The sequence below is a fragment of the Oryctolagus cuniculus genome, chromosome 1 (assembly GCF_964237555.1).
Source record: "Oryctolagus cuniculus chromosome 1, mOryCun1.1, whole genome shotgun sequence".
In the NCBI taxonomy this organism is placed as follows: domain Eukaryota; kingdom Metazoa; phylum Chordata; class Mammalia; order Lagomorpha; family Leporidae; genus Oryctolagus; species Oryctolagus cuniculus.
Window position 1 is genome coordinate 167,702,840 of NC_091432.1, and position 13,920 is coordinate 167,716,759.

The 13,920-nt window shown below is 42.8% G+C and overlaps 1 protein-coding gene across 5 annotated transcripts in view; it reads left to right on the forward strand.

Moving 5' to 3' along the window:
* JAK2 (Janus kinase 2) overlaps positions 1–13,920 on the forward strand; it is a 133,158-nt gene that overhangs the window by 24,839 nt on the left and 94,399 nt on the right. The gene's annotated exons all lie outside the window — the stretch shown is intronic.

The following is a 13,920-nucleotide window of genomic DNA, read 5'->3' on the forward strand; positions in this document are numbered from 1 at the left end:
TATAATCCAAGTAGCCTGATTAGTTGGTGTCTTTACAAGATGAGAGACATAGGTCCTTCGGTTTTTTCAGTTGGGCCCGAACTGGAAAAAACCGAAATCCAAAATTTACTGGAAATTTCAGAGTCCAAATTCTTTGGAACTTGGATTTTTGATTTTTTTGAATGCCTGTCAAGAATGCCAAGAAGGCTCAAAATCCAAAATATCTGGTTGAAATAAGATTCCTTAACATCATGACATAATATAGACCAAATTTGATCATTGTTATAAGGTAATTATTTAAATGTTTGAAAATAAGCATATTTAAATAACCCATAGCCCTTAATAAAAACTCAGTTGTTTTTAAACAATTAGAATTTAACAGACATCAAGTGAATATAATAGATTACTTTAACTCATTGCTTTAACAGAGAATCAGATTTTAATTTTACAGTAAAGAGGAATAGATTAGTATACTTGTGATGTTTTCCATCTGCCAATGTCCTTGATTTACATTTTGAGATAAACTGTTAAAAATCTCCAAATTAAGATTAAGGTAATGCATCAAATTTCAGCCTGAGTTATTTTAAACAGTGTTGAACTATTTTCATAGACAGTTTATAAACTAACCCAAATAGTTTTTTATAGAATATAACATTCTGAGTATACAAAAGTTTACATTTAGACACATTTATTTCATTTGCCTTTATCCAATTTAAATTAGCAGTTACACCTAAATGACTTAAGGTGCTGATATATCTCTATCTGAATTTAATTAAAATTACATTCATCTAAGACAAGTACTGATTACTCATTGCTGTTTCATTGAGTACTGATTACCCGTTAAAATAAATTAAAAATAAGTTTAGCAAGTTACAAAGCAATATTTTCAAAGGTAGTGATCTTCCTAGATTCAAAGAAAAATTAGTTACAGTTGCCTTTTTTTCCCTAAGAATACCTTAGGCCCATGACATCATAGTCTATCAGCCACATGGGGCTGCTTCTGAAGCAAAAGTTTAGGGAGCTGCCACAGTTCCCAAACCTGATTTTCCTGTCTGCCTTACTCAGGATAAAACAAAGAGCCACCAGAAGGGCGGGATACCTAATTTGTTTCTCAATAAGCAGGGAGCCCCAAAAGATGGGATTACCATTCCCTTGCTATTCTTATGGTAAGACTGGGACAAGAGAGGGACAAAAGACCAGTTGGAGACCATGGAGACAGACTGAGAGAATAGACTTTGGTCCAGGACTGGTTCTAAGATAAAGTCCAGAATTCCTAGATGGGAGGGGGGGGATACAGTGAGAGTGGGGGTAGGAGCTAGGGCTCCATCGGCTCCATGGTGAATTCTGCAGCTGCTGCGTGGGAGATAATGGTGCCAGAACTTTAGCAGCTGAGGCCTCAGGAGGCGGCTGAGCCGGTGCCTGTAGATTGGAGCAATAAGGAGGAGGTTCATCTGCAGGATCAAAGGAGGTTGTGGTATTGGCGGTACCAAAGTTAGAGGTAGAAAACGAGATTTTCTGCTCAGTCCTCTGACCCCTAGTGGGAGTCTTGGAGACCAGAAGGACCTGAGCGGGAGAGCAAGAAGTACACAGGGAAGGTTTAGTTTGAAGATAGGAAAAGGCTTGAACGTATGGAATCTCCTTCCATTTTCCCCAATGCTCACAGAAGTAATAAAGATCTTGAATGTTATCAGGGTCAAACTACTCTGACTTTCAATCCCTCAGGGCCAAATGCGCCACCCTGGAGGGGCCACTTTTTGAGGGCTGGGGCCAATTTGAGAGGGACCATCAGACAGAATGCGGTTAGAGAAGAGTTCCCATTACGACTTGTAGAGTCAGATCCATGGATTGCAAGCGTCCTTGCATCCTGGCTATCTGACTAGCGAGAGAATATGGGAGTAGAAAGTGGGGTCATCACCCAAGCGCCCACTGGAGCCCAGGGCCTAGCCTGTAAAAAGGGGAACAGAGATGGAGTCGTCATTCACACCCACTGTTGCCCAGATACAGTGTTCATAGAGGCTAAAGGCCTTAAGTAGAAGTAGGAGTGGTGGCTAGAGTCCAGTGCTACGACCTTTATGAGAGTCAGGTGAGTATACGACAGTAGACCACCACTCAAATAGCAGTCGCCGTGAGGAATTTTTGTTCCACGTCTTACCTCAAAATTTGGAAGGCCAATGTGTGAATGGAGATTGCAGAGCTTTCGGTGGCATGGAAGGAGTTCCGGTGGTGTGTTTTGTGACTGGCAGAAATCCAGGGCCCCAGAGCACTGGGGGAGGCTGGATTACCAATAGGAGGGTATCCGAGTCACGGCACCAATGTTATATATTAATGTTAGCTGTCACAAAACACCCTGAATGTCGGAGTAAGGGAAAGGGTTTATTGGGGAACACCCAACAGACTGGAGTGAAGGGGCGGCAAAGGGAAAGAGAGAGAAAGTATAAGAGAGAGAGCCAGAGGAGAGGAGCTAGTGATGAGAGAAGATAGAGCAGAGAAGAGAGGAGGAGAGGTGAGCAGAGTGCAGGAGAGGAGAGCCAAGAGATAAGAACCAAGAGAGCGCAGGAGAGAAGGGCCAAGAGAGCATGTGTTCAGGAACAGGCCCTTTTAAAACTTTGCCCGAGGGTGGGAAGGGAAGCTGGAGCAGTGAATCCTATTAGGATGGGGGTAGAGCTTGACCACAGAGGTTGGGCCATGTGGCCACCTGGCTAAAACTGCACCAGTTTCCTAACAATATTTGAAAAAACTATCATCTTTGTTACTGTAACCCGGGGTGGGAAAAATCCCTTTGTTCAAACAGGCACCAGAGACAGTGGAAGACTGAAAACAGTTTGTTGGGCCGGCGCCGTGGCTTACTTGGCTAATCCTCTGCATGTGGCACCGGCACCCCAGATTCTAGTTCCGGTTGGGGCGCCAGATTCTGTCCTGGTTGCTCCTCTTCCAGTCCAGCTCTCTGCTGTGGTCCGGGAGTGCAGTAGAGGATGGCCCAAGTGCTTGGGCCCTGCACCCGCATGGGAGACCAGGAGGAAGAACCTGGCTCCTGGCTTTGGATCGGCACAGCGAGCCAGCTGTAGCTCACCAGCCATAGCAGCCATTTTGGGAGTGAACCAACGGAAGGAAGACCTTTCTCTCTCTCTCTCTCTCTCTCTCTCTCTCTCTCTCACTGTCTAACTCTGCCTGTCCAAAAAAAAAAAAAAATACAGTTTGTTAAAGCCAGTGGGCTCAGTGGGAATTATTTCCTGAGACTGATCATCAAATCCAGGTTTCTTAAAATATTTATACATTCATCAGCATCATACCTTAACCATTATAGCATTGATGGGTTTAAATTGAGGCCTGCATGACTTAGGACCACTTACTAGAAACTGTTCTGTGTGACTTAAGGTCATACTTCCAAATGATCATTTGGTTTGTTTATGAAAGATGATGGACTTGCGGCGCTGGCACACCGGGTTCTAGTCCCGGTCGGGGCGCTGGATTCTGTCCCGTTTGCCCCTCTTCCAGGCCAGCTCTCTGCTGTGGCCAGGGAGTGCAGTGGAGGATGGCCTGAGTACTTGGGCCCTGCACCCCATGGGAGACCAGGATAAGTACCTGGCTCCTGCCATCGGATCAGCGCGGTGTGCCGGCAGCGACGGCCATTGGTGGGTGAACCAACGGCAAAGGAAGACCTTTCTCTCTGTCTCTCTCTCTCACTGTCCACTCTGCCTGTAAAAAAAAAAAAAAAAAAAAAAAAGAAAGAAAGAAAGAAAGAAAGATGATGGAACAGAGACATAAGCCTCAGCCATTCTTGCTCATTGCCCAAAAGATAGATAAACATTGGAATATCTTCTTTGCCCTTGAATCTCAATTGGGTCTCACACCCTATTGCCTTCATACCCCATCCCCCCAAGGCCACCTGAAAGACCAGTTGTTGGAACACTTGAAAGACCAGTTCCAGGAATTCCCATCCACCTGCTTCCTAAAATATAAAAAGGCCTTGCCCCTGGGGGTCAGGGCCTTCTGCCATGTGTTCCTTCATGTGCACACTGGCAGCTGGTCACCTCTGCGAATTTATTTTCTCTGAATAAATTTGGTCTGGCTGTAAATTCGTACACTGCCTCCTCTCTATTTTTTACCTCTTTTCTTAACATGGTCCCCATGTTAGGAGGGCACCAATCTTCAACTCTTTTCCTAATGAAAGAGATATCTGGGGCAGATTTATAGGAGAGATTTATGAATGGAGATACAAAAAACAGAGCTTAGGGCATCTTCTCTCTCTAGACAGGATAACCATGGGCAGCTGCTTCACCAGCTAATTGCCACTTTTTTTTTTTTTTTTTTGACAGGCAGAGTGGACAGTGAGAGAGAGAGACAGAGAGAAAGGTCTTCCTTTTTTCCGTTGGTTTATCCCCTAGTGGCCGCTGCGGCTGGTGTGCTGTGGCCGGCGCACCGTGCTGATCCGAAGCCTGGAGCCAGGTGCTTTTCCTGGTCGCCCATGTGGGTGCAGGGCCCAAGCACTTGGGCCATCCTCCACTGCACTCCTGGGCCACAGCAGAGAGCTGGACAGGAAGAGGAGGGACCAGGACAGAATCCGGCACCCCGATCCGGACTAGAACCCTGGGTGCTGGCGCTGCAGGTGGAGGATTAGCCTAGTGAGCCACGGCGCTGGCCACCACTTTTCAAGGTTGTGTTGGGGGGCCCACTTTCCCCTCCTTGTCTCTGGTTGTAAGTTTATTTCCTCTTCATCTTCAGATTGCTTGCATTTGTATGTAAGCCAAATATTTGGTAGCCCATGATGAGAGTAAGAATGGAGATGGTGTTGTTGATTGAGGAGAAAGAAGGTATGAGATAGTTGTCAGGTGTTAGAGTTGAATTAGAGTTGAATTGCTCTTGCCACCCCAAAAACGCTCCAAGAGACCTTCTCTCAGTAATTAACAAAGGGTAAAGTTTATTGATGATCCGACATGTCGGGGCCCCCGTCCCAGTACAGGCGAGCGGCCTCGAATAGTCTTGGGTTGGGGTTTTTATACACGTTTAAACAAAGAAAATCAATCATTGCATAGATCAGACAGAGGTATAGAGCAAACAATTGATACAAGTTAAGCGATTTTACAACCAGTTGATTTATGAATACAGGGAGTACAGGATACCAAGTAAGGGCCTTATTAGACCTCAAAGAACCATATGGCCTATACAGGGAGTATAACAAGGTTGCAGGAACTGCTTTGATGATACCTAGGAATGCAGCTGAATGGCGATAAGGGACACATGGTGGGGTCAGGGTTCCAGGAGGCAAAGAGATATACGGTGATTTCTTCTATCTTACGTAGGTGAAACTAAGGTTACGCTCACATTGGGGTAATTTACTGACTAATGGCTATGCAGAGCAAGTCTAACGAGGTCAGGAAAGTTCACCAGAGGAGGTTGGGGGGGGGGAGCGGCTTTTAACTTTTTAACCCTTCACAGGGACTGTAAATGGACAAAAGAAAGGTGAAATGATACAAAGTAGCACAAAGGGCCAACTCTTTTGGCGTTATAAATTAAGAATTTATTCATTTTATATGAAACAGAAAGGGAAAGAAAGACACAAAGAGATCATCTATCTGTTGCTTCAATTTACTCCTCAAATGCCCCCAAACAACTAGGACTGAGCTAGGCCAAACCCAGGAGTCTGGAACTCATTGCAGGTCCCTGCATAGGTGACAGGGAATCAAGTTTTTGAGCGGTCACCTGCTGCCTCCTATAGTGCAGATTAGCAGGAAGCTAGATCAAAAGGAGAACAGTAGCTGGGACTTGAACCAGGCCGTCTGATGTGGGATGTGGTTGTCTTTTTTTTTTTTTTTTTTTTTTGACAGGCAGAGTGGACAGTGAGAGAGAGAGACAGAGAGAAAGGTCTTCCTTTGCCGTTGGTTCACCTTCCAATGGCTGCTGCGGCCGGCGCACCACGCTGATCCGATGGCAGGAGACAGGTACTTATCCTGGTCTCCCATGGGGTGCAGGGCCCAAGGACTTGGGCCATCCTCCACTGCACTCCCTGGCCACAGCAGAGAGCTGGCCTGGAAGAGGGGCAGCCGGGACAGAATCTGGCGCCCCAGCCGGGACTGGAACCCGGTGTGCCGGCGCCGCAAGGTGGAGGATTAGCCTAGTGAGCCGCAGTGCCGGCCGGGATGTGGTTGTCTTAATTGCTAGGCCAAACTAGGCCCACTCAATTTTCTTTTTAAAATTAAACATTGTTTCCTTTCAGAAGATCCTTTTTGTATAAATCCAGGACTCTTTAACACCAATCAAATTTCTTCTATTATTTTCCTCTTTCTTCTTCCATCTAGAGCAGAAGTGGGGAACCTTTTTCCTGCCATGAACCCTTTGGATATTTATAACATCATTCATGGGCTGTACAAAACTATCAATTTAGAAATTAGCCTGCTGTAGATTTATTGAATTTTAAGTCCCACCAGTGGTTATCTTGGCAGGGCCAGACCTTCTGCGGCCCATGGGCCATATATTTCCCATCCTTGATCTAGAGATTCTCCTAGAAATGTACTCCCTGTATTACTCCTGGTCATGTTTTTTTTTTTTTTCTCTTCAGTTGAATATTAAAACCTTTCACTGAATTTCATCATTTTTTAATTTTTAAAGAGGATTTATTTATTTATTTGAAACAGAGAGAGAGAGAGATAGAGGGAAGGAGAGACAGAGCAATCTTCCATCCACTGGTTTACTCCCCAAATGTCCTCAATGGCCAGGGCTGGGCCAGGCCAGAGCCAGGAGTCAGGAGCCAGGAGCCAGGAGCTTCATCTGGGTCTCCAGCATGAGTGGAGGGGCCCAGGGACTTAGGCTGTCTTCCACTGCTTTCCCAGGTGCATTAGCAAGGAGTTGAATTGGAAGTGACGCAGCTGGGACTTTGACCAGTGTCCATCCATATGGGATGCAGTGTTGCAGGTGGTGGCTTAACCTGCTGCTCCGCAGCACCAGCCCCATATTTCCCATCCATCCGTCTACCTATCTACCTTTCTTTCTCTCTCTCTTTCATTCCTTCATCCCCTCTCTTTTTCTTCCTCCCTTCCTTTCTTTGTTTTTATTTCTGTATTTTAAAAGGCAGAGTGATCTAGAGGGGGAAAGACACAGAGAGAAAAATCCTCCATCTGATTTACTCTCCAAATGGTCACAAAGGCCTGGGCTGGTCCAGTCTGAAGCTATGAGCTGAAAGCTCTATCTGTGTCTCCCAGATGCGGGGCAGGGGTCCAAGTACTTGGGCTGCCTTTTGCAGCTTTCCCAGGCACCTTAGCTGGGAGTTGGATTAGAAGCAGAGCAGCTGGGTTTCAATAGTCACTCTGAGAAGGGATGCCTGTGTCATAGGTGGTGGCTTAACTTACTGCACCATATTGTTGTCCCCGATATCTGATTTTTTGGTTGCACTTTTTCTTGTTTTTCAGTTATTGTGAATTTATGCTTATATACTTTTAATTTTAGTATTTTGGGTATTATTGTTATCTGTTTTTATATCTATTATAAACCCTACCATACACTATTTTATAATTTAAGTAACTGTCAATTGTGTTTTGCTGATTTTAAGTAAAGAAAGAGATATGTCATAATCACATATTTCTTGTTTTGAATTTTTCATTCCTTTTTTCAAATCTGAATTTACATCTAGTGTCAGTTTCCTTTTTAAAAAAGATTTATTCATTTATTTGAAAGTCAGAGTTACACAGAGAGAGGAGAGGCAGAGATCGAGAGAGGTCCTCCATCCGATGGTTCACTCCCCAGTTGGCCGCAATGGCTGGAGCTGTACCGATCCAAAACCCAGAGCCAGGAGCTTCCTCTGGGTCTCCCACATGGGTGCAAGGGCCCAAGGACTTGGGCCATCCTCCACTGCTTTCGCAGGTTATAGCAGAGAGCTGGATCAGAAGTGGAGCAAGCCGGGTCTTGAACCGGCGCCCATATGTGATGCCAGCGCTTCAGGCCAGGGCGTTAACCTGCTGTGCCACAGCGCCAGCCCCTAGTGTTAGTTTCCTTTAACCCAAATAATTTTTTTAGCAATTATTTTTATGTTAGATCGCTGATATTATATTCTCTTAACTCTGTTTTCTGAAAGTATACTTATTTTGCCTTAATTTTTTTGTTTTAGTAAGAGGAAAGAGTTTATTTTTAAGGACCCAACATTTTGGGGGAAAGAGAGATCTCTTGATCTGATATATGCTCTTTCCACCTAACCAGCCAGCAAGAGAGGTTTTTAACAGGACAGGGATAGTTACAGGGTGAGTTTAGAAATAAAACAGTGAATCTGTTTAATTGACAGTTATGCAAGTGTTCAGGCTTTGTTCTGATGAGGGTCCATCTAGTTCCTCTGGGGAAGTTCTGGGGTCAACTAGGTAGAGGCCACTTGACAATGGATTGTCTTAAATTTTGAAGTTATTGTTCAGCTATGGGATTCCGGTATGAGAGTCCCTGTTTGCCTTCCCTACCAGTCTTTGGGTCTCCATTGTTTCTTTTTTTTTTATTTAGTAAATATAAAATTTCCAGAGTACAGTTAATGGATTACAGTGGCTCCCCCCCCCAATAATTTCCCTCCCACCCACACCCCTCCCATCTCCTGCTCCCTCTCCCATTCCATTCACATCAAGATTCATTTTCAATTATCTTTATATACAGAAGATCGATTTAGTATATATTAAGTAAAGATTTCATCAGTTTGCACCCACACAAAAACACAAAGTGTAAAATACTGTTTCAGTACTAGTTATAGCATTACTTCACATTGGACAACACACTAAGGACAGATCCCACATGAGAAGTAAGTACACAGTGACTCCTGTTGTTGAGTTAACAATTTGACACTCTTGTTTATGGCGTCAGTAATCTCCCTGGCTCTAGTCATGAGTTGCCAAGGCTATGGAAGCCTTTTGAGTTCGCCGACTTCGATCTTATTCTGACAGGGTCATAGTCAAAATGGAAGTTCTCTCCTCCCTTCAGAGAAAGGTACCTCCTTCTTTGATGGGCCTGTTCTTTCCACTGGGATCTCACTTGCAGAGATCTTTCATTTAGGTCTTCTTTTTTTTTTTTTTTTTTTTTTTCCAGGGTGTCTTGGCTTTCCATGCCTAAAATACTCTCATGGGCTTTTCAGCCAGATCCGCATGCCTTAAGGGCTGATTCTGAGGCCAGAGTGCTGTTTAGGACATCTGCCATTCTATGGGTCTGCTGTGTATCTCACTTCCCATGTTGGATGTTCTCTCCTTTTTTGATTCTATCAGTTAGTATTTTCAGACACTAGTCTTGTTTGTGTGATCCCTTTGACTCTTAGACCTATCAATATGATCAATTGTGAACTGAAATTGATAACTTGGACTAGTGAGATGGCATTGGTACATGCCACCTTCATGGGATTGTATTGGGATACCCTGGCACAGTTCTAACTCCACCATTTGGGGCAAGTCTGATTGAGCATGTCCCAAATTGTACATCTCCTCCCTCTCTTATTCCCACTCTTATATTTAACAGGAATCACTTTTCAGTTAAAATTTAAACACCTTGGCCAGCGCTGTGGCTCACTAGGCTAATCCTCTGCCTTGTGGTGCCGGCACACTGGGTTCTAGTACCGGTCGGGGCGCCGGATTCTGTCCCGGTTCCATCTTTTTCAATTGTTCTGAATAGTTTGAGAAGAAATGGAATTAGTTCTTCTTTGAATGTCTGGTAGAATTCAGCAGTGAATCCATCTGGTCCTGGGCTTTTCTTTGTTGGGAGTGCCTTTATTAGTGTTTCAATTTCTGTCTCAGTTATGGGTCTGTTTAGGTTTTCTATGTCTTCCTGGTTCAATTTAGGTAGGTTGCATGTTTCCAGGTATCTATCCATTTCTGATAGATTTTCCTGTTTGCTGGCATATAACTCTTTGTAGTAATTTCTGATGATTCTTTTAATTTCTGTGGTGTGTGTTGTTACATTTCCTTTTTCATCTCTGATTTTATTGATTTGGGTCTTTTCTTTTTTTAGTTAGTTGGGCCAATGGGGTGTCAATTTTGTTTATTTTTTCAAAAAACCAGCTGTTCGCTTGGCTGATTTTTTTTGTAATTTTTTTTTTTTTTTTGGATACAGTCCTGTTGATTTCTTCTCTGATTTTAATTATTTCTCTTCTTCTGCTAGATTTGGGTCTGGTTTGCTGAAGTTTTTCTAGGTCCTTGAGATGCGCTGAAAGCTCATTTATTTGGTACCTTTCCAGTTTCTTGATGTAGGCACCTATTGCTATAAACTTTTAACACTACTTTTGCTGTATCCCATAAGTTTTGATATGTTGTGTTGTTATCCTAATTTACTTCCAGAAAGTTTTTGATTTCTCTTTTGATTTCTTCTATGACCCATTGTTCTTTCAGGAGCATGTTGTTCAGTCTCCATGTGTTTACATACTCTCTAGGGTTTCCTGAGTTGCTAATTTCCAGCTTCATTCCACTGTGGTCTGAGAAGCTGCATGGTATGATTCTAATTCTTTTAAATTTGCTGAGACTTGCTTTATGGCCTAGTATGTGGTCAATCCTAGAGAAGATTCCATGCACTGCTGAGAAGAATGTAAATGCTTTCTGTGTAGGATGAAAAGTTCTGTAGATATTTGTTAGATCCATTTGGGCAATAGTGTCGATTAAATCTGCTGTTTCCTTGTTGATCTTCTGTCCTGTTGATCTATTTCTGAGAGTGGAGTATTGAAGTCCCCCAGTACTATTGTACTAGAATCTTAGTCTCCCTTTAAGTCCCTTAAGAAATCTTTTAAATAAACCATTGCCTTGTAATTAGGTGCATAAACATTTATAATAGTTACATCTTCCTGTTGAATTGAACCCTTAATCATTATATAGTGTCCCTCTTTGTCTCTCTTAACAGTTTTTGTGGTAAAGTTTATGTTGTCTGATATTAATATGGCTACACCTACTTTTTTTTGGTTTCTGTTGGCATGGAATATCTTTTTCCAACCTTTCACTTTCAGTCTGCATGCATCTTTGTTAGAAAGATGTGTTTCTTGTAGGCAGCAAATAGATGGGTTTTGTTCCTTAATCCATTCAGCCAATCTGTATCTTTTAACTTTAGAGTTCAGGCCATTAACGTTCAATGTGACTATTGATAAGTAGTGACTTTGCCCTGCCATTTTCCCAAAGATATTTTCTAGTATATGCTTTGAGCATCCTATGCTCTTTTACTGGTAGGTTTTCTTCCTACCCTCTTTCATGTTGATGGCCGTGTTTCTGTGTTTCTGAGTGTAACACATCTTTAAGCATCTTTTGCAGGGCCGGACGAATGGCTGCGAACTGTTTCAATTTCTGTTTGCTATGAAAGATCTTTATTTCACCTTCATTCATAAATGAGAGCTTTACAGGATATAATATTCTGGGCTGGCAGTTTTTCTCTCTTAGCACCTGTGCTATGTCTCGCCATTCCCTCCTAGCCTGTAGTGTTTCTGATGAGAAGTCTGCTGTGAGTCTGATTGGAGATCCTCTGAGAGTAATCTGACGTTTCTCTCTTGCACATTTTGGGATCTTTTCTTTATGTTTCACTGTGGTGAATTTAATTACAACGTGTCGTGGTGAGGATCTCTTTTGGTCATGTTTATTAGGGGTTCTGTGAGCTTCCTGTACTAGGATGTCTCTGTCCTTCTCCACACCTGGGAAATTTTCTGCTAATATCTCACTAAAAAGGCCTTCTAATCCTTTCTCTCTCTCCATGCCTTCAGGAACTCCTAGAACTCGAATGTTGGTTTTTTTAATAGTATCCTGAATATTCCCAACAATGTTTTTTAGATTTCTAATTTCCTCTTCTTTTCTTTGGTTTGACTGTATGTTTTCCTGTGCTCTGTATTCTCTCTTCTGTTTCACTGACTCTGCTTTTTAGACTCTCTAATGTGTTTGTCATTTGATCTATTGAGTTCTTTATTTCATTTTGATTTCTCTTCACTATCACACTTTCCTGTTCTAGTAGTTTCTGCAATTCATTTTGATTCCTCCTTAAGATTTCATTTTCACGAGAGATTTTCTTTCCTGTCCAATAAGGATTTTTGTAGTTCAAGAATGTCCTTTTGAAAGCTTCTAAATTTTCTTATCATAAATTTTTTGAAATCTGTGTCTTGCATTTCTTCTATCTTATCATCTTCATAATCTTGGCTTGGGGTGTTTTGTTTATTTGGAGGCGTCATAGTGTCATCGTTGATCTTGTTCCCTCGGTTTTTGTGTTTGTTGGTTGGCATTGTGAATTCTTCTTCCCTCACTGTGGTGTTTTTTTTTTCTTTTTTTTTTTTTTTCTTATGCTTTGTCTGTGTTAAGTGGACTGTCTGCTGTTGGAGGAGTCTTGGAGGCTTGAGATGGGTGTGGCCAGAGAGCTTTGCTTATTTCTTCAGGGTTAATGGTGTGCCAAAGGTAACACACAAAGGTTAGGCATGTTAAATCTCTCTCTCTTTATTTATTTATTTATCTTTTATTCAGGAGGGAAGTAGTACTGCGCAGCTGAACAGAATTGATGGTATTTAGCTTCCGATCTCTGGCTTCTATGTGTATGTCATTCATCTGCTTTTTCCCACAGACCACCCAAAGAGTCTGTACTGCCCTCAGTTTGGGCTCGATTTCTCCTGATTTCTCCTGTGGTCTCCCACCGGGTTGCCTAGCATCTCTGGAAAACACTCACGTAACCTCCATGAGTTCTCTCACCCACTGTCTCTTTTTTTCCCCTGGCTCAGTTCATTAGCTCTACCCTTTCCATACATCCTAACCTCCTGATATTTCACCCCCCCCACCCCCTCCCAGAGTCAGGTTTTTCTGTTTGACTTAGGACAGGCGCAGGTCTGTCACACTGAGCTCTGAGTTCGCGCACAGCTCTGAGTTCGCGCACAGCTCTAAGGTCGCGCACAGTTCTGACGTCACGCACAGCTCTGAGGTTGCTCAAAGTCCTGAGGTTGCACACCTGTTACGCATATCCAGAATGGCGCCTGCTCTTTGTCTCTTGCTCACCTTTGCAAGGTTGGCGGAGAGAGAAAGTCCTCTGTACCAGTCCCCCCCACCCTTTTTTTCCTTTTTTCTTTCTTTCTTTTTTTTTTTTTTTTCCTTCTCTTCTCTCCTATAGTCTGTCTAGTGAACTTTTCCCAGCGGGGCCTCCAGCCCAGTTCCCTCTAAGCTCTGTCTGCCGCCTGCCGTTTCCCCTGTCAATGTCTTGGGTTACTGAGCTCACCTCCCCTTCCAGCGCTGATGTGTGGACTTGGAGCTGTCGGCATCCCTGCTCTCCCTGCTGGTTGTCTGTGTCACATCCACTAGATCCGGAAGGGTTTCCTCTGCATTTCCACCCCCCCTCCCCAGCCTTTCCCTGTAATTAGTGTAATTCCTCTTTTATCAGCCTATCTTTTCCCGGACTATCAGTGTACATCCTCACTATTCCGCCATCTTGGCTCCGCCCCCTCCATTGTTTCTTAAGAGTTGTCAGTTCTGTTCCTTATGTATATGGTTACTTTAGGATTTTCTCTTTGTCCTTGTTTTTAGGAGTTTGCTTATAATCTGTTTAGGTATAGTTTTACATTTATTGGGGTTAGATGAACTTTAAATTCATGGTTTGATGTTTGAAACAAATTTAGAAAAAATACAGCCAGTATTAAAATATTTTTCCCCATTCACGTGTATCAGATTGCTTGATATTATAGTCTACACATGGCTCCTATGACTTCATGCATTATATTAATGTTTTACTATAGATTCTTTATATGTATATCATAGTAAGCAGAGTGTTTGAAATAAATTCCACTATTTGAGTCTACTATGCATCCATTTACTTAATATATGTTTTTCTTTTAACTCAATTTTTCATCTTTAGATAAGTTTCAGTTAATTATTATTCACTGGGGTGATGGATTGTAGAGATTGGGTAGATTTTATTTTTTTTTTCAGAAGTACTGACTTTTAAAAAATGTTTTATGTATTTTTAAGGCAAGATGTCACAGGAAGGACGAGAAACAGA